The following is a 27,801-nucleotide window of genomic DNA, read 5'->3' as shown; positions in this document are numbered from 1 at the left end:
ATTTTAGGGCTAAAATAGGTCTTACAGACCCTCTACTCCCAGCCTTGCCATCTATTCCCCTAATGAGAACTTATGGGACCAGGCCAGCATCTCACAGCTGATGGCCTAACCAAGCGCTAGATAGAGTCTTGTCAGGTCCACTGAGGGCAAACTAGCACCATCTGTCACCTGTAGAATTGCCAAGGTCAGTGACTAATTGGGCTGTCAGGGTAGGTGTGACCTTCCTCCCTCTGCCTCACGCCAAGGTCCAAGTTCCCAACACAGAGTATGACCTCAAATGAAGCTACATGTGTAGTGGTCCTCTCCTGTTAATCAAAGAAAGAAAGAAACTCTATAGTTAATGAAAATGAAGTTTGAATTAATTTATTACTATGCTACATAATATGGCACCCTTCATAGTCAAAATATAAATAAATGAATTCTACCAAGATAAAGCCCATAACACATCTGGACAGTCAGTTGCATAGACCTTGAGCTTGCATATTTGCTAAAGTCATTTCAGATAAAGAAACCATCTTTTCTTTGGTTTATGACAGCACTAGGCATGTGCTGGGGATGAATTAAATGGTGAATTGAAATCTGAAATGAACTGAGCCAATCTGCTAAGTTCCAAATATGGTAAAATCATACTTATCTATGGTGGAAGGAGTACACACTCATATGTGAGCAGCCCTCAGAGCAATGCCTAACACTAGAGGGTACTCAAGAAAAGCCTGCTGGGTGAAAAAAAAGTTCCAGATAATTGGAGCTGAGTCACTTATGCATATAACCTTTTTATTTTTTTTCTGTTTTTAGGGAAATTTTCCAAAAATATACTGAATCTTTATTAATGTTCATAAAAATACCATATATTGAATATTTATCTGATATTCTCAATTAAAGTTATCATCACACTGGGCAATCACATCGCTGCCCCTGTGAGCTGCTAGCTCCTACTCAAAGCTGCTCAACAGTAGGCCAGCGGGGTCGTCTGCCTGCTCTCGCAGGTGATCCCAGAGCTGTCAGAGTGCCTGAGTCCCTTTCTTAACTGCATTCTTAGTCTTAATCAGATAGGCCTAGAAAACTAAGAGACTAAGGCTAATGTGATGTTTTCCAAGCCACTCTTACATGGATTTGCATGGACTTCGGTGTGTGAAGGCTTTGAGCCATCTGTTTTACATAATAAAATGACTATTACCTCTACTTCAGGATTAGGGTTTCTATAATGATGAAATCACTGGGTCATGGTACAGTGCAAAGTGTCCCTTGGATTTAAGCCTCAGCATTTAATTCTTCCCACCTCAAAAAAAAACAGTGGAGTTGGAAAGGTTGACCACTATAGTCTATTCCATTTTTAAACCTCTAGAATCCAAAAATCAACAGTAGTTCAGGGTTCAAATAATGCCAGTATACAAATTCTTCCAGAGAAAAGAGTAAGAAGGAAATCATCCCACCGCTCATTTTATGGAGTACTGATAGCAAAACCAGACAAAGGCAGTAAAAGAATGAAAAATCAGTCAATTCTATGAGTAAACATAGAAGAAATAATCTAGAAGCAATTTTAATCTAGCAAATCTACTTAAAAACAAACAAACATCAGAACCAAGTGAGGTATCTGAGGAGTGCAAGGTTGGCTAAACACTACAGAAATCATCACATTAAAAAACTGAAGTAGAGGCTGGGTTCAGTGGCTCACACCTGTAATCCCAGGACTTTGGGAGGCTGAGGCAGGAGGACTGCTTGAGCCCAGGAGTTCCAGACCAGCCTAGGCAACAAAGTGAGACCCTATCTCTAAAAAAAAAAAAAAAAAAAAATCAGCCAGGTGTGGAGCCCCCACCTGTGGTCCCAGCTACATGGGAAACTGAGGCAGGAGGATCACTTGAGCCCAGGAGTTCAAGGCTGCAGTGAGCCATGTTTATGCCACTGTACTCCAGCCTGGGTGACAGAGAGAGACCCTGTCTCAAAAAACAAAAACAAAAACTGAAGAAGAAAAAAGGCATATAATCATTTCAGTAGAAGCAGAAAAAAATAAAAAGATAACATTAGAAATCTATGAATACAAAGGAATTTCTTAATCTAAAAAAAGCATCTACAAAAATGTAAAAAAATGCTTAATGATGAACCAGTAGAAACAACTTCTTTGCAACAAGTAGAAAATGTAGAACTTAAAATATCATTTAAACTAGCATCCCACAAATAAAAAGTATCTAGGAATAAAATGAAAAAAATATATATACGAGACATCCTCTGACTGATCTACTAATTTAATGCAACTCCAAACACAAACTTGAACAGGGAAACTGAGAAAGACTAAAAAAGATCAAGACACTTCTAGAAAAGGAAGAAAAAAACAAAAGATGGAGCTTGCAAAACTACTACAATGCAAGGTAAAAAAACTAATGTACTGGCAAACGGGCAGACAAACAGGCAGAGGGGGCAGACTCCACACACCAGAAACCAATGCATGCATTTATGAAACTGATGCATGCTGGGAGGAGCACTGTGAAATTAGTGGGAAATGAAGAGATGACTCATTCAATAAACTGTGGTCAAACAACTGCTCGTATCTATTTGAGAAAAAATTAAATTGGACTCTCATACAAGACTCAAAAATCAATTACAGACGGGTTAAAAACTCAAAGGTGTGAAACTAAAACCTTTCAGAGGATATTTTTATGAACTCAAAATCATAAAGGAGTTTTTTAACTAGACAGAGAAAATGTAAACCATAAAGAAAAAGAATGACAGCTTTGGCCATATTGAAATTAAAACTTTTCTAAAACTGGGAGAAAAATATTTGCAATCCATATCTAACAAAGGATTTCTATCTAGAATACATAGTCTCAAAATTCAATAGTAAAAAGCAACAGTCCAATCAGAAAATGGGCAAATGACAAACAGATATCTCACCAAGAAGGATATATAGATGGTAAAAAAGCATATGAAAAGATATTCGACATCATTAGCCATGGGAAAATGTAAAATAAAACCACGATGAGATATCACTACATATCTACCAGAAAGACAAATAAAAAACAGTAACACCAAATGCTGGTGAGGGTGCAGAGAAAATAGGTCTCTCATATATCACTGGTGGGACTGTAAAAGCGGTACAGCCACTCAGGAAAAGTGACTGGAAGTTTCTTATCAATCTAAACATGCACTTACCTACAATCCAAAAATTGCTGTCCTCAGAATTTATCCCAGAGAAATGAGAACTTAGGCTCACGCAAAAACTTGTTCAAAAATGTTCATAGTAACTTTTTTTTTTTTTTTTTTTGAGACAGAGTCGCACTCTGTTGCCCAGGCTGTAGTGTAGTGGCCCAATCTCGGCTCACTGCAACCTCTGCCCTCCAAGTTCAAGCGATTCTCTTGCCTCAGCCTCCCAAGTAGCTGGGATTACAGGTGCCTGCCACCACACCTGGCTAATTTTTATGTTTTTAATAGAGACGGGGTTTCACCATCATGGCCAGGCTGGGCTTGAACTCCTGACCTTGTGATCCACCCACCTCAGCCTCCCAAAGTGCTGGGATTACAGGCATGAGCCACCGCATCCGGCCATCATAGTAACTTTATTCTTAACAGCCACAAACTGGAAACAACCCTGACATCCTTCAACGTGTGAATGGTTAAACAAACTGCAGTACATTTATACCCTGGCATATTACTCAGGCAGAGGGAATAAACTATTGATACATGCAACTTGGATGGATTTTAAGGAAATAGGCTGAGTTTAAAAAAAAAAAAAAAAATCTCAGCCAGGCACAGTGGCTCATGGCTGTAATCCCAGCAGTTTCAGAGGCCAAGTAGGGCAGATCACCTGAGGTCAGGAGTTCAAGACCAGCCTGGCTAACATGGTGAAACCCTGTTTCTACTAAAAATACAAAAAATTAGCCGGGCTTAGTGGCATGTGCCTGTAGTCCCAGCTACTCAGGAGGCCGAGGCGGGAGAATCGCTTGAACTCGGGAGGCGGAGGTTGCAGTGAGCCGAGATCACGCCACTGCACTCCAGCCTGAGTGACAGAGTGAGACTCCATCTCAAAAAAAAAAAAAAAAAAAAAAAAAAAAAAAAAAAAAAAAAAAAAGGGCAATCTCATCGGCTGGGCATGGTGGCTCACATCTGTAATCCCAGCACTTTGGGAGGCCGAGGCGGGCGGATCATGAGGTCAGGAGTTCAAGACCAGCATGGCCAACATGGTGAAACCCCATCTCTACTAAAAATTAAAAAAATTAGCCAGGCGTCTTGGTGCACACCTGTAATCCCAGCTACTAGGGAGGCTGAGGCAGGAGAATTGCTTGAACCCAGGAGGCGGAGTTTGCAGTGAGCCAAGATCGCGCCATTGCGCTCCAGCCTGGGCAACAAGAGCAAAACTCCATCTCAAAAAAAAAAAAAGAAAGAAAAAAGAAAAAGCAATCCAACAGAAAAATGGGGAGAGGTGGTCCCCAGAGTAAGGTGCCCCTGCCTCCCAACAAAGTCTCTGCAGGTCTGGCAAGGCAGTAGGGGGTGGAAGGAGAGCTTCTCATCCCTTCTGTTATTTAGGCCTTGACAACCACTGTGCAACATCCAACCATGAGACTTGTATATCCTCTGGGAGCTGAGGGGCATGTCCCTCACTATTCTTTTACAAAACCCAATTAGTTGTGATATCTAAACACAGAAGAATTGACGGAGAATCTGTGGGGAACACATGTTCTCTTCCCTTACTACACGCACACAGCCTGTTATCTGGGATGGAACAGATGACAGTCATGGATGGGCCCATCCGCCTCCCATGAGAAGGAAAAATCACAACATGGTGCTATGGTCTACATGTTGGTATCCCCCCAAATTTATATGTTGGAACCTAATGCCCAGTGTAATAGTATTAACGGTGGGGACTTTGGAAAGTGATAAATAATGAGGGCTCCATCCTCATGAATGGGACCAGTGCCCTTATTTTAAAAAAGGCTCAAACAAGCTCCCCAGCCTCTCTACCTTATGTGAGGGTACAGCAAGAAGGTATCATCTTCGAAGCAGAAAGCAAGCCCAGGCCAGGCGCGGTGGCTCACGTCTGTAATCCCAGCACTTTGGGAGGCTGAGGCGGGCAGATCACGAGGTCAGGAGTTCGAGACCAGCGTGAACAACATGGTGAAACCCCACCTCTACTAAAAATACAAAAATTAGCTGAGCATGGTGGCACACACCTGTAATCCCAGCTACTCAGGAGGCTCAGGTAGGAGAATCACTTGAACCCGGGAGGCGGAGGTTGCAGTGAGCTGAGATTGTGCCACTGCAATCCAGCCTGGGTGACAGAGCGAGACTCCACCTCAAAAAAAAAGAAAGAAAGAAACCCCTCACCAGACAGTGAATCTGCTGGTGCCTTGATCTTAAACGTCCCATTCTCCAGAACTGTGAGCAATAAATTCCTGTTGTTTATAAATTACTCAGTCTAAGGTATTTTGTTATGGCAGCACAGGCAGACTAAAACACATGGTGATGCCAGGAGGTCCAGACCCCAAAGAAAGGGTTATCCTGAGGACACCCCTACAACTACAGCCTCTTAAAGTACCTCTAATCTTTATCCTTGTACTTCCCCATCCCCAAACCCAACATTAGAGGTATCTGAGCATAAGTCCCCTATTCAAAACTCTTCACTGGGATTTCCCACAGCATCAGAAGCCCTTTTGTCGGTGCTTGTATTAGTCTGTTCTTGCAATGCTATAAAGAACTACCTGAGACTGGGTAATTTATAAAGAAAAGAGGTTTAACTGGCTCGCAGTTCTCCAGGCTCTACAGGAAGCATGGCTGGGGAGGCCTCAGGAGACTTACAATCATGGTGGAAGGCAAAAGGAGGCAGGCACATCCTACATGACTGGAGCAGGAGGAAGAGAGAGAAGAGAGAGGTACTATACACTTTTAAACAACCAGAGCTTGAGAGAACTCACTATCCTGAGAACAGCAAGTGGGAAATCTGCCCCCATGAACAATCACCTTCAACCAGGCCCCTCCTCCAACACTGGGGGTCACAATTCAACATGAGATTTGCTCAGGAACACAAATCCGAACAATATCAGTGCCCCTGCCCAAACCTCCATCTTATGGCACAGGCAACTTCACACCTGTAATGCCACCACAGAACCAACTCCTGGCACATGTCCTTGAACATGCAGCTCCAGCTCTCCCTGCCTTCACCCATGCATGCTGCACTGTGGAGTGTCCTCTCCTAAAGCGAGTTGAGTTATCCTCTGAGACCCAACTCAGATGCCACCTGTTTCTTGGAGTCTTCTATGAACCAAGTGAATTGCTCCTTCTCTGGGACACACCTGAACCACCTCTACTCTCATGCTTAGCCCACTGAATTATAACTAACTCTGGTCTTCTCCCTGACTATAAGATTCCCAGGGACAGGGTCCATTCATCTCCTCTTTAATATTTGGGGTGTGGCACAGTTATGCATTAAAAGTTTGCTGACTTGGGTCCATTGATGTTACTAAATCAGACTGTGGTTTTTTGTTTTTGTTTTTGTTTTTTTAGATTTATACCTATTTATCCAACGTATCTTTACTGTCCCTAAATTCCAAATTCCACAGTAAGCCTTCCAAAAAAGAGGTCAAGCACTCTGGACCTATTTCACCCACTTCAGTTATATATAATCATACAGCCAAAGCTGAGAGTTGTAATTCATATAAACACATACCCAGAAGATCCTAGTGTTTCATATTGAAAATAATGGGCAACAGATTAGAGGTATGGTTGAAGTTTATACCACAAAGATGATGTTTTTGGTGCATAAATGTCTTTGTCATTAAAATACTGGCATTTTAACATTCATTTAAATGGAAAAGATATTATTAGCTTCTATCTTAATTAAGTTTTACATCAAGGAACATCCTGAGGCTTTTCTAAATTTTTTTTACTGATCATTAAAAAGCAAGTGTGCACACACACACACACAAAAAGCAACAATGCATCTTCAATGATTATTTTCCTAGGCCCTCAAAGTTGCTTTCAGGAGGATGCAACAAGCTCAGTGACCAGGTTTACAGAATAAATGTTAAAAAGCCTTTGCTACCAGAGCTGGCAATTCAAGCCTAATTCAGTGGCATTTTTATTTTGTTGCCTGTTTTTAAGAAGTGTAGGACAACCCAAAAAGATCAATTTTCCAAATATCTGAAAGTATATAATTTACGTAAGTATGCTAAGTTAGAGTATATTATAACTTACAAATGATGCCTCATCTTCTATTGTGCATTCTTGAGTCCACTCTCTCAGGCCTGAAAACAAGCATTCTTTCACAAAGAGGAGACTTTGATAGGGTATGACCTACCAAAAATATGATCACATGTGTGTTTTTAGTGGAGTGAGAAAGATCCTAAGAGCCTTAAAAAATTAATTTGGGGAGGGAATGGAAGTAGATTAAACAATATCACATGGTTGTCCTGTCACTTAAATACAAAGCAGAGATAAACTCTAATAAAGAAAGTCAATGGCCCTCTAGATTATTCTGTGGGAAAATCTAAGGCACTCTGAAATTCACATTTGTCTTCTTTCTAGTGTTGCTGGCCTGTGTCACAAGCAAATGCTCTCATTAAATAGACCAGAAATTAACTTTAGGTTTCTAATCTCCAGATTTCAAATTTTATCTAGGAAATTATTATGCTTCTTTCTATCATCTTAAAAAACTCTCATTAGTTATGGGAACAGAAACAGAAAACAGCAAAGGCAAAGCCCTAGAACTTCTGAAGTTACAGCTATAATTCAAGAATGAGAAATCATTTCACTGTTGTCCTCTCCCAACACATGCACCAATCTTATCACCAAAACAACCAATATCAAGGAATGAATCACAAACTTAACAAAAGACCAAGGAAAAATGACAAATGAGCAAAGGCCTCACTGGTGACCACTCAGATAAAGTCTGAAAGGCAACTTCAGTGTAAAAAAGAATTAGTTTTTGCTATTATTCAGATGGTAATTCTGAATGCCAAAGTTTACTTATAAAAAAAAAAACAAAAACAAACACGTCAGATTCAACAATGGAAAGAGGATAATGCAAGTAACAAAAAAATTAGAACTTTTAAAAATCCTTTGTCACTAAATGTAAGTCAAACATTGATACTCTACCAAGAATAATTCCATGGAACAGTCCTACCTTTTAGTTACTCTATACTCTCAACCTAGTCAGTTGACCCATGATCTGAGCCTCCCCTTCCTGCTGTGCCCACAGAAAATCCCCACCAGCCACTGCATGGGATGCTTTACTAATAGGCAAAATCTAGTAGGTTTTCGTTGTTGTTGTTGTTTAGAGACAGGGTCTCGGTCTGTTGCCCGGGCTGCAGTGCAGTGGCGTGATCACGGCTCACTGAAACCTCAACCTCCCCAGGTTCAAGTGATCCTCCTGCCTCAGGCTTCCGAGTAGCTGGGACTACAGGTGTAAGCCACCATGCCCAGCTAATTTTTGTATTTTTTGTAGAGATGAGGTTTCGCCGTATTGCCCAGGCTGTTTTCTAAGTCCTGAGCTCAAGCACTCCACTCGCCTCAGACTCTCAAAGTGCTGGGATTACAGGTGTGACCCCACCATGTCCGGCCTGAATCTAGTTTTTATTTAATACCTAGTCAGAAACAGACATAGGCACCCACACCTGGTGCACGTCCTTAGGTTCTTGTAAAACACATCCCTTCAAATTCTGACTCTTCGTATGACCTGAGACAGGCTATTCAACTCCTTTAAGTCTCTGGTTTCCTTACATCTGAAATGGGATAATAACAGCAGTTTCTATTTCATGGCTCCTGTAAGGATTACATGAGATCAGATATGTAATTATGGGGCCTAGTGCCTGATACACAGTGGGTGCTCAGTCTCTTAAATGGAATCATTCCAACAACGAGAGCACAAGCAAACAGCACATGATCAATCCACTTTGTAACCCAAGAACTCTGATAACTAATGTTTTCCAGTCACCTTTACATAGAAAAAAAAGTTCTGATAATCATTAATAAAATAGTTTTAAAATCTAATCATTTCAAAGCAAAAACCGTTATGGTGGAGAACAGATCACTGGTTGCCAAAGGTGAAGGGGTAAGGAGTACTACCAAGGGGTGGCAGAAGGGAAGTTGGGGAGGAAGGAGCTGATGGAACTGTTCCATGTGCTGATTTCGATAGTGGTTACAAAACACTCAATGCACTGATTAAAACTCTGAAAACTACATACCCAAGAATAATTTTATTTTACGTAAATTAAAAATAATTTTTATTTATTTATTTTTTAGTTTCCAGGTTTTTTTTGAGACAGAGTCTCACTGTGTCACCCAGGCTAAAGCGCAGTTGCACTATCTTGGCTCACTGCAACCTCTGCCTCGTGGGTTCAAGCAACTCTCCCACCTCAGCCTCCCAAGTAGCTAGGATTACAGGTGTGCGCCACCATGCCCAGCTAATTTTTGTATTTTTAGTAGAGACAGGGTTTCACCATGTTGGCAAGGCTGGTCTCAAACTCCTGATCTCAAGTGATCCGCCAGCCTCGGCCTCCCAAAGTGTTGGAATAACAGGCGTGAGCCACCGCACTGGGTCTGGAATAATTTTTAAATGCAAAAAAAAAAAAAAAAAAAAAATCCAATCTTTTCTAACTAGAAGATAAATCAAAAGTGACACAAATGAATTTCTATGTCCACGATATTGTAATAGCCATATTCTATATATTATCCTATAATTAATATGAGTCAAATCCAATTTTAAACCACCTCAGATTTATTCAAGCACAAAACGTCAATACTAAAATAAACACAAGTAACCGCTTTTACATAATAGAAGCAAAAAGACTTTAGAAATATACTTACATCAACTCAAAATATAAGTGGTACTCCCCATCTCCCTGACAAAGGGGAGTTTTATGAAATTATAGGGTTGGCTTTATAGATCTCTACTTTGCTACCTTTAAATAAATAGGTTTCTTCATGTGCATGAATTATTGTCCTCAATCTCTAAAAAGTAGACTTGAGGTTTAATACAGCTTAAAGTGATTAGACATGTACATGTCAAGAACTAACAATCCACTTAAAAGTCAATGCACACATTTTGCATTTTTAAAAAGCCATGTTTCATTCCCGAAACGTTAATTCATAAACTACATAACAGCAAAGGTGAAGTTTTAATACAAACATGCTTTATGACTATCACCTCTTGGTTCACTGTATACAGAAGGCTTCATTACCAAATAATTAAACTTCTAAAAAAATTGTTAGGCCAGCCCCCGTGGCTCACACTTGTAATCCCAGCACTTTGAGAGGCCAAGGTGGGAGGACTGCCTGAGTCCAGGAGTTTGAGACAGGTCTGGGTAACATGGTAAAAACCCAACTCTACTAAAGATACAAAAAATTAGCCAGGCACAGTGGTACGCACCTGTAGTCCCAGCTACTCAGGAGGCTGAGGCACGAGAATCACCTGAACCCAGGAGGTGGAGGCTGCAGCGAGCTGAGATCATACCACTGCACTCCAGCCTGAGAGTGGGACCCAGTCTCAAAAAAATGAAAAAAGAAAAAAACGTTTTTAATTAAAATAAGCTAGAGAAGAACAAAGCAATGTGAGAATGAGTATTGTAAAAATAAGAACAAACCAAATGTCCATCAATTGGTGAATGTGTAAACAAATTATTATATATCTACACAGTGGAATACCGCTGAGTAATTAAAAAGGAATAAACTATCAACACTCCCAACAACAAAGACGGTTCTCAAAATAATTATGATGGCCAGACGTGTGTGGCTCATGCCTATAATACCAGTGCTTTGGGAGGCTGAGGCAGGAGGATCGCTTGAGACCAGGAATTCAAGAGCAGCCTGTATAACACAGCAAGATCCTCTCTAAAACAAAATAAAAATTAAAAAAAAATGATGATGATGATGATGAAAGAAGCCAGACTAACCCGTACCCCCCAAAAAGCACATACTCCAAGATTGCAGTTAGATAAAAACCTAGGAAATGTGGCCGGGCATGGTGGCTCACTCCTGTAATCCCAGCACTTTGGGAGGCCAAGGTAGGCAGATCATTTGATCAGGTAGCCTGACCAACATGGTGAAACTCCATCTCTACTAAAAATACAAAGAAAAATTAGCTGGGCATGGTGAAGGGAGCCTGTAATCCCAGCTACTTGGGAGGCTGAGGCAGGAGAATTGCTTGAACTCAGGAGGCGGAGGTTGCAGTGAGCCAAGATCACACCATTGCTCTCTAGTCCAGGTGACAGAGGGAGACTTCATCTCAAAAAAAAAAAAAAAAAACCACACACACCTAGGAAATGCAATGCAAACTTATCTACAGTGATAGATCAGAGGTTTCCTGGAAGAGGAGTGGCTGGAGGGATGACAATGCGGCAAGAGGAAAATTTTAGGGGTGATGGATACCTTCATTATCTTGATGAGGTGATGGTTTCACTGGCATAAACATACCAAATTGTACACTTTAATATGTGCATTAACTGTATAACAGTTATACCTCAATAAAGCTGTTTAAAAAATACTTAAAGAAAAAAAAAAAAAGGCCTCTTCCAGGCCTGGTATATTGTGTTTATATCACCCTCTTTTCTAAACAAGTTCATATCCTGAAAAGTCACAGAACTGTAATACCTTTCCCCTGGTGATTTGCATGCATAAACAAAACCTTAAAGCCCAGAAATTTAATTATCATAAAATTTAACAATAGTTAATTAATATTTACATGGCTGTGACTATGTGCCAGGCACTATTACAAGCATTTTTCTTGTATGAATTTAACGCTCACATCAACCCTATTTTACAGATGAGGAAACTGAGGTAGTGAAGGGATAAGTTATCTGATCAAGGTCACAAAGCTGATTAGTAGAGGAGCTAGAATTTGAACCCAGGGAGTCTAGCTCTAGAGTTAATTTCCTAACCCATCATGCTCTACTGCCACACACAATATGAGGTATGTTAACACTAGAAGCAATGAATATTGTACTTGTAAAATACTTTTCTTTCTCACACTCACAGAATATAAACATTCACTACAATTGGCAACACCACATGAAACTAAATAAAAAACAACAGTGGCCTTATTTTCTTTTCCCAATTAATAGATGGAGGGAGGAGAAGCAGAAAGGCTGGACAACTTTCTTAGGACACAGACCAAATAATTGGCAAGTTGACCAGTTACTGGGAAGCTGGTTCCTTACATTCTTAATCCAGATCTTTTCATGGTTTTCAAAATCCCGATTATTTTAAGTAACACCATAAGGGAGAGAAAATCTAACATAGCAACATAAAACGTAAAAGTTGTTCTGTTTTCTCATACTCCTTACTGGCTCTTTAATTTCATCCAGAGGGTCTCAATCTCTGCAGATACAGGTCTGGAGTCTGTTTTTAAAGCTCCCAGGTGATTGTTACGTGCAGCCAAGGCTGAGAACTCTTGATTTAGTCTTCTCATTAAAGAAAGACAGAAGGCAGCTGGGTGCAGTCGCTCATGCCTGCTTTCCTGCACTTTGACAGACCAAGGCAGAAGGATCGCTTGAGCCCAAGAGTTGGAGGTTACATTGAGCTATGATCCCACCACTGCACTTCAGCCTGGGCAACACGGTTATACCCTGTCTCAAAAAATAAAAATAAAAGAAATAAAATAAAATGGGAAGACAGAAGAAAGCAAGGTGCCACAGAAAGCTTTGGTAAACCAAGGCCCAAGGTTTTCCAAGTCAGTATTGAACTGCTGTCCACATGCAAACTTTTGAGTTCAACTTTTAACAAATTAAAAGTATAAATATGCATACAAGATATGAGAAAGCAAGAAGCACAGTAAACAACTTTTTTTTAAAAAAAAAGCAAACCAGTGGTAAATTGGATGCTAAGACTTACAGAGAAAACCCTACATTTCAGATGTTATAACAGAAATTACATAAAAGTATATTGGGATGACAAAATCTCTTTTCAACTTTTTGGAAAGCTAAATTGACGCCCTAACATCAAGTCAATGAACTAAAAGCACAGAAAAAACCTGTCAAATATCCACTGCATTTAGAACATGCAATAAATTGATAATACACTGTGAATCTAGTTAAGAAGCACGGGTTGAACAAAGAATGGGCCAGGCCGGGAGTGGTGTCTCAGGCCTGTAATCCCAGGACTTTGGAGGCCAAGGCGGGTGGATCACCTGAGGTCAGGAGTTCGAGAACAACCCGGCCAACATGGCGAAACCTGTCTCTACTAAAAATACAAAAATTAGCCGGGGGTGGTGGCGCGCGCCTGTAATCCCAGCTACTGGGAACGCTGAGGCAGGAGAATTGCTTGAACCCAGGGGGCGGAGATGGCAGTGAGCCGAGATCGCGCCACTGCACTCCAACCTGGGCAACAGAGCGAGACTCCATCTAAAAAAAAAAAAAAAGCAAGAAAGGGCTGTATCTTTAGCCCATGCCCTGAATCAATGTTCCTTGAACTTTAAAGTACACTTCTTGAGGAAGATTCTGATTCAGCAGCTCTGGGGCGAGAGGCATGAAGTGTAATTCTAACAAGCTCCCAGGGGATGCTGATGCTGCTGGTAGGTGAAACGAACTTGGAGCAACAAGGCCCTAAGTAACTGGAATATTAGTTTTAACGCTAGCCAACTGGCTTACAAATATCGTTATGTCTAGGATCCAAGAAGTAAGTGTCAATACCATTAATTCCTACACCCGGCCAAAAAAATTAAAAACTAAAAGTAAAAAAAAATAGTTCAGGGGAAGGAGAAAGCAAATACTTGTTTATACAGTCTAGCAGTGCTAAGAACCACAAAATACTGTTATTTGTCTCAACCTAGTAGATGTCAAGGTGATAAAATGTAGGCTCCATGAGTTAATGGATTTTTTTTTAGCTAACTCCTGAATCCTTATGGCCTAGCACAAATTAGGTACTCAAGAAATGCACTGAATAAATGAATGAATGGGAAGTATATACAAACGCAATCTGTATTTACCTCACATCTCCAAAAATGTCTGGGAAGGGAGAGGTATTTGTACTGCTGGATGCAGGTAGCCATGATTTGATACAAATACCTGGCCCATCTACTGCATTCCCTTTGTCCAAGACAGTTAACTTTCCTGAATAATATCTCCACCGTAATGCCCATGCTCATGGCATCCTGATGTTTAGCAACTTTTTGGCTTTTTGAAAACAATGAAGAAAGGTGGAAGTACAGGGAGAAGGATTCGGAAAAGTCTCAAAAAATCAAAGCAAAAAACCAGGAGGGAGGAGATGGGCAAACAGTTCAGTTCACTTGAAAGAACATCTGAGGTTGTCAGAGGTCCATGTGCTTACCTATGATGGTGGCGGGGTTTGGGCTCGGGCTTTTATATGTTTTGTTACTGTCCAGGGTCACTGGCGGAGTAGTGCCTGGCTGTGGACACCCGGACTACACAGGTAGCCGGAACTGCAGCCAACCTTCAGAAGCTTAAGGGAAGCACTTTCGCGCTTACTTCCTCCTTCCCAGGGTCTCCGCGCGCGTTTGGGAACTCAGCCGCCGCCCAAACACAAAATAATCTGGGCAGCTTCGCTGCTGGATTGAGGCCACAGCCAGGATTTAAGATGGCAGCGAAACACTTCGATGGCCCGTGGAATCTGCCCCAAAGAAAAATGGCCTCTGTTCAGAATATCGCGGCTTTCAAAGTGGGCCCAAAACAAAAATGGCGCCGGACGCAGGCTACTTAAAGGCTGGGAACCCAATGACTCTGATTAGCAAGTAACGAATCATGGTAACTCACGGTGCTAGGCAGTTGAACTGACCGAGAGAAAAAAAACACGCTTTTCTGTGGTATGATTTCTTAACATTGGAAAATGACTAGTTCAAGAATGGAACATATATTCGGTGCGAAAGATTGTGGGAAAGGAAAGGTAGCTTTCACAGTGCCGGATAAATTTTAATGAAAATAGCCATGTTTGAACATAACTTCCTATATATTTTTTAATGTTAAAAGAGAATAAAAGGTTTGTGCTGGAACCCAGAAGCAGGATGGGGAAATACCGGGTGAATTATCTAATCTGTGAAGAGTATGAGCTGTAAAAGTCCGCGCTTCCCTGTAAGCCCTCAGGAAGGACTGAGGGCGGATGCTTTAGTAGAAGGCAACTAGCTCTCACGGCGCATGTCCGTTTTCCAAACCCGATCCGGGGAGTTACTGGAGGGTAAAAATCCTGATTTTCCAGACAACCGCACAGAGAGGCGGGATACTGGCGCTGAGCGACAAATCCAAGCGCTTTGTGATTGGTCATGTCAGGACAGAGAGCAGAGCGCCGTGGACTATTTCTTTCTTTCATTCAATAAATCATTGTTAAACGCTCACCAAAAGGCAGAAGCTGTGCCATTTTGATATGTTATTTAAATTTTATGCGTTCTTTTAAAATTTCAGTTTCAACAATTTGCTGGAATATACGCTGAATAAACTTCGCTCCCCGTTTTTTCCGGTGACGGCCGCAGTTGGCTGGAGCTTCACGGAAAACCCGGAGAAGCGGAGTGGGGGCGGCCCGGCGCCGACCGCAGAGCTGCGCGTGCTCCGTGCCCTCGCGCGACGCGAAGGTTGCCGGGATCCGCGGCAGCAGCGACTGCTTGAGATCTGTTTCTGGGGCCTCTGGCGGTGGCGGCCTGGGGCGGCGCGACGGCTGGTGGGCAGGTGAGAGCGCTGGGACTTTAGGTGGAAAAGCCCGCTTTGTGTCCGGCCGAAGAGAGGGGAAGGGGCTTGTAGGCGCCTCCCTCTCCACCCCCAAAGGTCACCGGTGTCCTCACTGAAGGATATTTGAGGGCGGGGATAAGGAGGAGGCTGGCTCTCTGTAGGAGGCCAAAGACCGACCTCTGAAATAGCTGCCGATGGTAAATGTTGCGGTCGGCACGGATGCGGGCGGCGAGGTCTTCCCGCCGGTGGGGAGAGCTGGAGGAGTGGCGCCTCACCACGCTCCCACCTGCGCTGCCGCCTTCTACGCCGAACCTGTGACTCCCCGTCCCCTCCCTCGCTGGGAGGGGCCCCGTGTGCCCCTGACTGTCTGGAGGGTGCACGGTGTACCCCAGGCTGTCGGGAGGTGGGGGCCGCCCTCCGACGGCGTTAGAGACGTTGTGCAGCGTGGCCCTGCCAGATACGTGAAAGCAGCCGCGGGGCTTGCAGGGCTGTGGACCTTGTAGGGATGACCCTCTAAGGTCATGCTCGTCTTCCTCCCCGATAAGACCATACCCAAATCCTGTTGCCGTTTCAGAGACTCAATATGACGGTTTCATTCATTCATTAACATCTTCAGTTTATCCATAAACAGATATGCACGTGTCTACAGCACTGCCGAGTTAGTAGATACGGCAGTGACCAAGACGGACTTGCACGGTCCTGACTCCATGTTCTAGTGGTGGGGGAGAAACAATACGCTCCCTATCCATGAGTTGCGCATGTGTGAATTCAACCAACTGCGGATAGAAAATATTTTGGGGCGGCGGGGTTTGGTGGCTCACCCCTGTAATCCCAGCACCTTAGGCTCCCGAGGCGGGCGGATCACTTGAGTCAGGAGTTTGGGGCCAGCCAGGCCAACGTGGCGAAACCCGGTCTCTACTAAAAGTACAAAAAAATGAGCCGCGCGCAGTGGCGCACGCCTGTAATCCCAGCTACTTGGGAGGTTGAGGCAGGAGAATCGCTTGAGCCCTGGAGGCGGAGGTTGCGGTGAGCGGAGATCACGCCACTGCACTCCAGGTTGGGCGACAGAGACTCTATTTAAGAAAATAAATAAATAAAAACATTCTGGGGGAAAAAAGATGGTTACATCTGTACTGAACACGTGCAGACCTTTTTTCTTGTCATTCCCTAAACACTGCAGTGTAACAACTACTTACATAGCATTTAACGTTGTATTAGGTATTATAAGTAGCCTAGAGATTATTTAAGGTACATGGAAGGAGGTGGCAAGTTGTGTACAAAACTACACGATTTGATTTTTTTTTTTTTTTTTTTTTTTTTTTTTTGACAAAGAGTCTCGCTCTGTCGCGCAGGCTGAAGCTGGATCTCTGCTCACTGTGCAACCTCCGCCTCCCGGGTTCAAGCAATTCTCCCTGCCTTAGCCTCCGGAGTAGTGTGGGATTACAGGCACCCGCCACTGCACCTGGCTAATTTTTGTATTTTTTAGTAGAGATGGTGTTTCGCCATGTTGGCCAGGCTGGTCTTGAACTCCTGACCTCAGGTGATCCACCCGCCTCGGCCTCCCAAAGTGCTGGGATTACAGGCATGACCCACGGCGTCTGGCCTACTACACAATTTTTAAATCAGGGACCTGAGCATCTGGATTTGGGTATCTATCATGGGTCCTGGATGCAATCCCCCAAATACTGAGGGGTGATTGCACATTGATATTGAGCAAGATGTTTCTAGATTGTCCTAGGTTGGGTTTCCTGAGAATCAGACTCTGAGGAGATTTAGAGGCAGGACATTTACTAGAGAAGACTTTTTGGATGATTACCAAGGAAGAAAGGAAGCAGGATTGGGCAATAGAAAAAGTTAAGCTGCAGTGAAGTCTCAAGGATGTTCTCCACCAGTCCCACAGGAACTCTAGTGCTGGGTTGGCCCTTCAAAGTTGAAGAGAAGGGCCAAGCTTTTATACTCCTTGATTGATCTGTCGTTGGATGTCTGTTTCCCTGGAAAGGGCCTAACTTCAATTCTCTTCAGCCAAGTCAATCATGGACGGAGGCTGGCAGCCGAGGTCTGTCTCAGCACTTCCAGGAGCTGGGGAAATAAGCCTTTCATTCCTTAGGGGGGTCAGGGTGGCACATCACAGCATTCATCACAAAGGTAGGGCTTTGAAGGAAACACATGTGCTAGAGAATAATGGGGAGGGAGAGGGAAAACACTTTAGGTTGAGTGCTGAGAGAAAGGCTCTCTGAGTAGGTGACATCTGAACTAAGAGCTGAAGCAGAAGAATAAGCCATCCTCTGTGGACCAAAGGGGACAAGATTCTCTACTTTTCTGCTACGCACTAGGAATATAGCAGAGAAGACAAGTGGCTGCTACCTTCTGTTATCGTGGGTGGCAGTGACTAGTTTTTCTAGATCTTGACTCCCTGCCGTAACTAAAGATGGAGTAAGTAAAAATGGATTGAGACTAATTCAGAGGAGGATAGAGGAAAAAATGAGAACTATGATTTTGAAAAATGAGTCAACTTGGTAAAGACTTTATGCAGTTTTTTGTGCGGGTTTGGTTTGGTTTGGTTTTTTGACCCTATACAGCATTGAGTTATGTTTTATTAAGATTGTCCCATTATCTTCTCAAACCTATATTCTCCTTGAGGACAAGAATCATGCCTTACTCTTCTTGGTAGTTCCCCCCTGAGGCTAGTAGTCTTGCTAGCACCTAATAGACACTAAGTGAGCATTTGGATAGAATTAATCTTGTACATATTTGAAGTGAAAATTGCTAATCCCTAAATATTGTGAATGTGGGATACATGACTGTGTTTGGGTTTGTCTTTATAGCATTTCCTCACCTTATAAGTTAGAACCCAATTTTAGTCAAAATATTCGATGATAATATATAATTGCTTTGATCAAGCAGGAACCTCCAGGGGTGCCTATTTTTATATATGATTCGTATAAGATAATATACTCCCAATAAAAGTAATGGCTGCCGTGTATTGAGCACTTCCCACATGCTAGGCACTGTACTAAGCTATGAATATATATAGTTCGCTTCAAAATGTGGCCCCCTATTTCAGATCATGACATTGAGGCAGGAGAGAAGTAATTTGTCCAAGACCATAACTGATTTGTGATGGAGGTTAGACTTTGATTCTCACCATTACTCAGTGCTTTTGCTCTTACGTAAAACGTTGTTTCAGACCAACAGCGTGTCTGAAAATGTCGACCAAGTTTCAGTCATTGTAGGATTCTCACATTTGATCACTTGGCTGCTCTATTAACTGTTATTAGAGAAACAAACATGAAATTTTTCACCCTGTCTTTGCTTCTTTGCTCTGTATCAGTTTTCTGACTTCCTTCACAGCTTTCCTGGCTCTCACCTTAGAAGCTTGACAGTTATCTGTCCTCTAATATCCTAGAATCTAATTACCAGATTCACTACCCTAGTCAAACCCCAAAGACCTCTGAACCTCTCTGTTGACACTGGGTATTTTTATTCTTAGCTAACTAACTGAAACTGCCCAGAGAAGTGGGCCTTCCTTTATGGGGACCACTTCCCTTAGTTTGGGCATTAATTCTAATCCTCTCCAATTCTTGCTATACTACAGGTTAATTCCAGTAATGTTTTTTTCTTTTTGACATAATCAAAATAATAATAGCTAACAATTACTGAGCCCAGACTAAGTGCCAAGTGTTGTGATAACTGCACAGCAAGCTTATGATATGGATGTTATTATTCACATTGTACACACAATGGAACTGAAGCACAGTGAGATTAAGTGACTCATCCAAGGCCACACAGCCAGTTGTAAAGTGGTAAGTGAAGATTCAAAGCCAGGTGGTATGAGTCCACAGCTCATCCCTTAATCACTACATGACAATGCATTCTTACAAAAATGATTTAAAGTGCTTGACTTTCTGAAAACTGGTAGGCAGGATCTAGATCCTAGTGGATTTTTCTTTCTGCTGTACTAAGAAATTTAGATTTCACTCTAGTCAAAAATGTCACTAAAGGCTTTTAAGCAAAGCAGGAATACAACCAGATTTGTTTTTGTTTTTGTTTTTGTTTTTTGCAAGATGGCTATATTAAAAGTGTAGAGAATGGATTAGTGGATGTAGACTGGAACAGTGGGTCTCAAACTTTAGCTTCAGAATTACCTAAAGAATTAATTAAAACACAGATTACTGGACCCCACCCTAGAGTTTCTGACTCAGTAGGTCAGGAGGGGCAGCTTGATAATTTGCATTTCTAATAAATTCTCAGGTGTTGCTAATGGCACTGTTGAGAGGACCACACTTTGAGAACTACTGGAATCGAAGCAAGGAGGTCATGTGAGGGCGCGAGGGTCTGGACTGTGACCCTAGTGGGGAGGGATTATGTAAAGAAACACTTATGTCAAATGGCAGGATGTGCTGAGTGAGTTGACGAGGAGCATGAGGAAAAGGGCAGAGTCCAGTATATCCAGATTTCTGAATTGAATGGCTTAGTAGATAATGCTTTTTGTTAACGAAACAGGAAATCCAGGTGGAACAGCAGTTTGGGAGGGAAAGAGGACTTATTTTTATATGAGATGAATTGAGACTATTTGTGGGGACGGTTAGTTCAAAGGTGTACAGTTGCAGTTTATTATGTGGGTCTAAGCTGGAGATGAACGTGTGAGAGCCAGAGTGGATGCATGATCATAGAAGTTTGGGGATTGAATGAGACCGCCCAGGAAACAAACACTACCAAAGACAGATCTTTGATAAGGATGAATAGGTGGATGGAAACCAGCAGGCTATTAAAGGAGACTAAGAAGGAACAGTATAGAGTCCTGAGTACTTAGGAGTCTCAAGAACACATCAAAAGGCTACCGAGAGATTATGTAAGGGGAAGGATTGGTGATATTTATGGTCAGAACACTCCATGGAGAATGAAACAAAAGCAGATTGCTTGGGTTTGAAGATGGAATGGGAAGTGACTAGGAAAAGATGCATTATTTGAAAGGAAAGAGATTGTGTAGTACTGGGAAGGAAGATGGTAAAGGGCAGTTGCCTTAGGGAATTTGTTTTTGACTCTTCAGTGGAGAAAAATGGTCATAGTTATGCAAAAGAGAAAGGCCCTTAAGAGTGGAAGGTTGGAGGTAGATGAGAGGGGATAATGAAGTTAGAACCCCAAAGATACAGTAGAAAGTGGGACTGGAACACAGGTAATAGGAATACCAGTTCTTCTGACAGCAGGCAAGGAGTTTTATTTATTTATTTATTGAGACGGAGTCTTGCTCTGTCACCTAGGCTGGAGTGCAATGGCGCAATCTCGACTCACTGTAACCTCTGCCTCCTGGATTCAAGCGATTCTCCTGTTTCAGCCTCCCAGGTAACTGGGATTACAGGTGCACGCCACCACATCCAGCTAATTTTTCATATTTTTGGTAGAAATGGGGTTTCACCATCTTGGCCAAGCTGGTCTCAAAATCCTGACCTCAAGTGACCCACCTTCCTCAGCCTCCCCGAGTGCTGGAATTAGAGGCGTGAGCCACCGCGCCCAGCTGAAAGAAGATTTAGTTGAGAGCTAAGGTGCACATAAGGGGACAACAAGTTAGAGGTGTTCATACCTAAAGAGCCATAATGTCCTCTGGCCAATAGGTTATCTGCAGAAATGAAGGTGGAGCATACAATTAAAATCTTGAAAATGATGAAGGGTAGAAATGGGCTCTTTAGGGATTCAGAACATACCAGGAACATAAAGTGTTTGCTGTAGCACTAAAGGCCCATTCATCTAGGTATCTGATCTGGAACAATCTGGCTATCTGCATGATACCTACTCCCCTCTCCTCCACCAATCACCAGCATCAAATGGCAGCCAGGGTGTAAAAACAGTGAAAGGGGACAGGATTCTCAGACAACTCTATAAACCACTACAACCATTGTGATAAACCACAGCTTGCTGGTAAGCTAGTTTTCACTTCTCATTAGTTGTTAATCACTTGCTTAATATTTGAGACTGCCTACAATTAGTGAAACCCCCATATAAGACTTATGATGCTTTCAGTATATTTTTTATTTACAAATACATTAAATTCACAGCAATGAGCAGGGAGGAATAGCAAAAGACATAAGATACTTAAGCATACCTGTTTCGGCCTTCTGACTGCAGATCCACTCCTGACTCAGTTATGCTGTTAGCAGCCCAGCTCTTGGATATAGGTCAAGCTGACCTTGAATGATTTGGTGGGGAAGGTGGTAGGATTTGCAGAATGGAAACTTTAGAACTCAATTATGATCCATGGGTTCATTAAGAATTACAGTATTGTTTTTGGGGTGTGTGTTTTTACAAGACTGGAGAAGTCCAGCAAAATGAGTGTTATTTTAGGTGATATAGTTGGAAAAGAAAAAGGAAAACGATTGTTCTGTTTACCATGTCAGTTCATTTCATAGCACAGTTGAAGACCACGTGCAGTCTTTTCTATTGTGTACACAGAAAAAATGCCACAATTCAAACTGCTGTATTAAAAATTGAGGATAAAAAATAACTTTTTAATGTTGATGATGAGAATTCAGAAATGAAGAATTCACAAATACCTAAAGCCAACATTGTCATTGTAAAAGAAAAGGCATAGTACAATTCCAGTAAACTTCATAAAGTTTCATTATCGCAAGAGCTGGGTTAATTGGTTTTTAATATTCTATCTAATGTTCTTCTCATGATTAAATTACATTCAGTGGAAGTTTATAAAAATTACAATTTTTTCAAATCACAACAGCAATTAAGACCAAAAAGAATCCGTTTTACACTGTGTCCAAAAGGCCAGCAGATGGCGCCCAGCAAGCCCAATAGGCAAAATGAGAACATTTGATGTAACATTCCCTGCATGCAAGTTATTTTAGGCCTAATTTTGCAGGAAGCAATTTAAAAAACTTGATGGCTTTAACTAATGCTATGCTAGATAGAATAATCTGATGGCTAGATCCAGCTGTTTGGGAAGTTCTAGGAAGCTTGCTTGCCTTTTTGCCCTTAACCTTACTTTTGTGTGTGTGTGTGTGTGTGTGTGTGTGTGTGTGTGTCAGTGTTTTCTTTTCTTGGCCTTTAAGCTACTCTAAAAGATTACAGTATTTATAATGAGGTAGAAGCATAGCAAGTTCTCCCTCTTCTGTTCATTAATCTCTTGCTGTCATTCTATACTGAGAACTAAATTAAAGAAAACTCAACTAACCCAGCTAATCTCAACCATTAGTAGGTCACGGATGTGTTTTTGGAGGATATAGACTCTTTTGCCCTCTAATTTTTTTTCTTTTTCTTACCTCCAGAACTGTAAGATGCCCTCTAATTTTGGACAAGTGAAATGACAGCTGTTAACCTTTTATATACCTGACATGAAAATCAGCCAAGGACATGCCACGGGGCGCGCATGGCTCATGCCTGTAATCCCAGCACTTTGGGAGGCTGAGGCGGGCATATCACTTGAGGCCAGGAGTTGAGACCAGCCTGGGCAACATGGTGAAACCCCGTCTCTACTAAAATACAAAAATTAGTCGGGCATGGTGGCATGGGCCTGTAATCTCAGCTACTTGGGAGGCTGAGGTACGAGAATCCCTTAAATCTGGCACGCGGAGGTGAGCCGAGATCACACCACTACGCTCCCCCTTGGGCAACAGAGTGAGACTGTCCCAAAAAAAGAAAAAAGAACAACATGCCAGGCATGATGCCCCAAGCTAGTTGACCTCAGTGATCCTCAAGGGTGTGCATCACGCCCTCCAAATGTTCCCCTCATCCGTGATCACACACTGGAAATTCTGATAGACAGTACTGCCCAAGCTGGGGCACTAATTCTTGACTTGAAGAATTGCTTAGTAGAATACTAGGCAAGACTTTAAAGACTTCACATCTAAATTGAATGCCACAGTTAACTGACAGTAATCTTAGAATCAATCATTTAATGTTTCTTCATTTATAAAATGATCTCATAAAGTTGCTATGAAAGCAAAACAAAATGAAAAATATGAAACTTTTGAATAATTTAAGACCATACTTTTGAGAGAAGAATATGAAAAAGCATAATCCACGTTAAGATTGCCTGTAAACTTTTTCTAAACTTAACAAAAGACATTTTAGTAAATGAAACTATAAATATCAACTCTCTATTTTACTTGATCTAAAATTTACTAATCTCATTTCATGTCTCTTGATTTCTCTATCCTTCTAAAGGAGTCTTTTTTTAGAAATATGTTTAAAGAAGATTCAGGAAAGAAAGAAAGGGCAGTGGCAAGTACATTAGAGGGTAAGGAAGGGAAAAAATCTCATTTCTCTTGTTGCTTTGCTCCAAACTTGAAAAGTTCAATAAATGAGCATCAAACACTAACTTATTTTAGGGATTAACCAGTTACTGCTCATCAAATCTGATCATTTTGAGCTTATTCTTGAGAAATCTTTGTTTTAGACTCAGAATCTCTGCAAGACAGTCCATGCCTCTTGGAACGACTTGCCAAATGTTTTGAGGGAAGGACCATCTCAAGGCAAACTGTAAATAGCTTGTTTGTTTCACAAATTGGATCTCCCAGTCTGTCTGCTTCTCAGTATCATGAACCTTTCTAAAAGTCAAGGTTTTAAAAACTTTCTTGTCAAGTTCATTTGAAAAATGAGTTAATTTTTAAGAAATTTGTTAATTCTGAAAAGCAGCACATAGAGGCTTTGAGCATGGACTCTGGAGTATTTACACAAATATTTATTGCCATAGCATATTTTGCAATAAAGCATTGAAAAATCTCAAATTTCTTTCAATCACAGATTGGTCAAATTAGGATATCGCCATTATAATCAAATGCTGTATAGCTCTTAAAAACGATAATGGAGATTTATATTCTTTGCAAGAGGGATTACAAAACAGCACGTGTATCATGATCACATTTTTGTTACACCCAAAAGATTTTAGCTCTCTTTTCCTTGTTTCTATATTTGCTAACTTTAAAAAGTAAGGTTATACTATACTATATTTATTAGAAAAGAACAGTAATGCTAATTTTCTTTCTTTCTTTTTTTTTTTTTGAGAAGGAGTTTAGCTCTTGTTGCCTAGGCGGGAGTGCAATGGCATGATCTTGGCTCACTGCAACCTCCGCCTCCCAGGTTCAAGTGATTCTTCTGCCTCAGCCTCCCGAGTAGCTGGGATTACAGGCGCCTGCCACCACACCAGCCTAATTTTTTGTATTTTTAGTAGAGACAGAGTTTCACCATGTTGGCCAGACTGGTCTCAAACTCCTGACCTCAGGTGATCCACCTGCCTCGGCCTCCCAAAGTGCTGGGATTACAGGCATGAGCCACCGTGCCCTGCTCTAATTTTCATTTTGTAAAAAACCACAGAGGAACTAAGAAGAAAAAAAGTGCTAAATTTAAATTGTATCCCCAAAATATGTTTGATTGTAAGTAAAAGCTCTGCAAGAGTTTATAAACAAAATAAATAACACATTACCTCGCTAACTACCATATCAAATATAAAATTTGAAAACTATTTTTTTTTTTTTGTAAAACTAGCAATGAGCTTTGCTAGTAAGGTATAGTAAGGTCTAATGTGTCTTGCCCTGAGAAGAGGTTATGCAGGCAATAGAATACATCCAATGTACTGGAGATTTTTCACTATTAAGTGAAAGAAATGAAGTAGTTTAAAGTTATATGCCAATGTCATTTTTTAAAAATATATGTTTTTTCTTTTAAAATAGAGATGAAGTCTCACTATATTGCCCAGGCAGTCTCGAACTCATGGGCTCAAGCAGTCCCCCTGCCTGAGCCTCCTAGAGTGCTGGGGTAACAGGTGTGAGCCACTGTGCCTGGCCTTTTTTTTTCCTTTTCATTTAATATATATTTTTTTCTTTTAAAATAGAGATGAGGTCTCATTATATGCCAATGTCATTTTAAAGTGCTAATTCCATCTTGCTCAGTGAAAAGGGACTATTATATGTACAGTGTGATACTTATTGTTTTTATGTTAATTAAATGAAAACTCTAAAAATAGTTTGTAAAGTGAAAAGCCCTTCCATACTGATCCTAATCATTTCCCAAGCCTCTCAAAGGACAACAGAATTATCTGTCAGAAAATAGTTACTTGCTCTCTCACCCCCATTAGCCAAATCAATATATGAGATATGGAGAATTTGAGGAAGTGGGGACATGTAGATGTTCAGTAAACATTAAAGCAATTAATCATTAAATCAGTCTACATCATTTACTAACCAGGAAATACTGTACTGAGTCTCAGTGATGTTTAGCAAATAGAGTTTTCAGTTAAAATAGATACTGATTTCCAGGTTTAACTAAACCTAAATCTAGAAAAAGATTCATCGATCCTTAAGTTATCCTAATGGAAAGAGTAATAGACTGTTAAGCACAATATACATAAAATTGAGCATTTCTTTTATCTTTAACTGGGAGATGACCTAAAGATTCACTAAGTATTATAGGGAGCTAACCCTATATAATTTTCACTCTTCTCAAGGAGGGTTCATACTATGTCATTACATGCTGTTAACCACTTTGCTGGAGAGAATAGTACAACACCTCCCCAAACAGATTGTCATTTAATTTGTTCCTAATTTTAGTTCTTGAGTTACAAATCTCAATTTTATTATTACATCCTTTTATCCTATCCAGTCTCTTTTTTGCTTTTGGTTTGTTTTTTTGAAACGATCGCATTTCATCACCTGTGCTGGAGTGCAATGGTGTTATCTCAGCTCACCGCAGCCTCAGCCTCCCAAGGTCCAAGCGATCCTCCTACCTCAGCACCCCCCACGCAGCTAGAACTACAGGCGTGCGCCACCATGCCCAGCTAATTTTTGTATTTTTTGTAGAAACGGGTTTTGCCACGTTGCCTAGGCTCAAGTGATCCGCCCACCTCAGGCTCCCGAAGTGTTAGGATTACACTTTTGTGAGCCACTGCACCTGGCCCTAATCTCTTTTTATAAGCTAGGGTTTTTTTTCCTTGAGTTTATAGTTCAGAAAAAAGCTGACAAATGTTGAATTATGTTAATGATCATGGAGAAGTAAATGGTGAATGGCAGAAATGGCTCTTAAAAGTAATGTGACTTGAAGGGCCGGGCGCAGTGGCTCACACCTGTAATCCCAGCACTTTGGGAGGCCAAGGCGAGCGGATCGCAAGGTCAGGAGATCGAGACCATCCTGGCTAACACGGTGAAACCCTGTCTCTACTAAAAATACAAAAAATTAGCCAGGCGTGGTGGCGGGCACCTGTAGTCCCAGCAACTCGGGAGGCTGAGGCAGGAGAATGGCGTGAACCTGGGAGGCGGAGCTTGCAGTGAGCTGAGATGGCACCACTGCACTACAGCTTGGGCGACAGAGCAAGACTCTATCTCACACACACACACAAAAAGATAATATAACTTGATAACCTCATGTTGAGGGGAATAGAGGTGCCAAAGTCACCTTAAGTATTGAGACTGGATATAAATAACAGTATCTTCTAGGCCTTTAGTTAAGGTGTTTGCAAACAAGAATGCCATATGTCAATCAACACAGGCCAGCTGACCTTTGGTGCAGCCTCTGTCCCTCCTATAAGTAAGTAGCCCTTACTAGAATTCTTCCCTCCTTACTCTAAATTCCTCCCCCAGTTATTTTATTGTACCCTCAAATTCCCAAAGGCTTTTGCCTTTGGACTTCACAATGAAATTTAATTATGATACAGTTATTTGTAATTGATTCCCTCTAAAAATGGAACATAAGCATGTCAATAAAAGGTGTATTCTCTAAAGGTTACAAAAAGTATATAGTATACCACAGTACGTTAGAAAAGGAAAAGGCCATAAAATACTTTCATTTACAAAGCAGGTCGTGTTTCCTCTGTCTAGTAATTAAAATTTTGCCACAAAGTCCTTATAAAATATGAATTGAGACCTTTGGGAGAAATGATTTATAATGCTAAGAATAACATGTTCATAGCTATAAGATAACATCTTTTATTATTTTTAGTATGTATACACAGAACACAGATGGTTCAGACTGTTTAACTCAGTACTATTGTGTTTTGGTCTTAAAAGGGGGAATAAGAAATTCTTTTCAGACCTTTTTCTAATGGCATTTAGACAAAAATAAAGTAATTTAGGAGATTTCATGGTACTAAAACTCAGAGATGCAATTGAGCCAAGTTCATAGCATGTCTCATAGATGGTGGAGCAGTCCTTATTAAGAGTATAAGGAGTCTTTAGAGGTTGTCCAGATTCAAGTTCCCAAACCCAACAGA

General features: G+C 41.3%; 2 protein-coding genes across 3 annotated transcripts in view; one reads left to right on the top strand and one right to left on the bottom strand.

Annotated features, from left to right (window-relative positions):
• Positions 1-15,416, bottom strand: part of SLX4IP (SLX4 interacting protein) — a 192,495-nt gene extending 177,079 nt beyond the window's left edge. Inside the window, exons 1-2 of one of the 2 annotated variants that reach the window (XM_063802675.1) lie at positions 15,267-15,416; positions 14,248-14,547 (exon numbers count right to left, since the gene is read on the bottom strand). The gene's annotated coding sequence lies outside the window, so the exon portion shown is untranslated. Of the gene's footprint in view, positions 1-14,247 lie in introns of both variants that reach the window. The other variant, XM_001169452.7, reaches the window with a different exon arrangement.
• A 41-nt stretch (positions 15,417-15,457) lies between these two features.
• The window catches only part of MKKS (MKKS centrosomal shuttling protein), a 29,036-nt gene continuing 16,692 nt past the window's right edge, over positions 15,458-27,801 (top strand). The window contains exon 1 of the mRNA XM_024352036.3: positions 15,458-15,593. The gene's annotated coding sequence lies outside the window, so the exon portion shown is untranslated. The remainder of the gene's footprint in view (positions 15,594-27,801) is intronic.

Source organism: Pan troglodytes, chromosome 21, assembly GCF_028858775.2.
Source record: "Pan troglodytes isolate AG18354 chromosome 21, NHGRI_mPanTro3-v2.0_pri, whole genome shotgun sequence".
Lineage (NCBI taxonomy): Eukaryota > Metazoa > Chordata > Mammalia > Primates > Hominidae > Pan > Pan troglodytes.
Note: the sequence above shows the minus strand (reverse complement) of the source record. Positions and strands in the feature narration are given on the sequence as shown.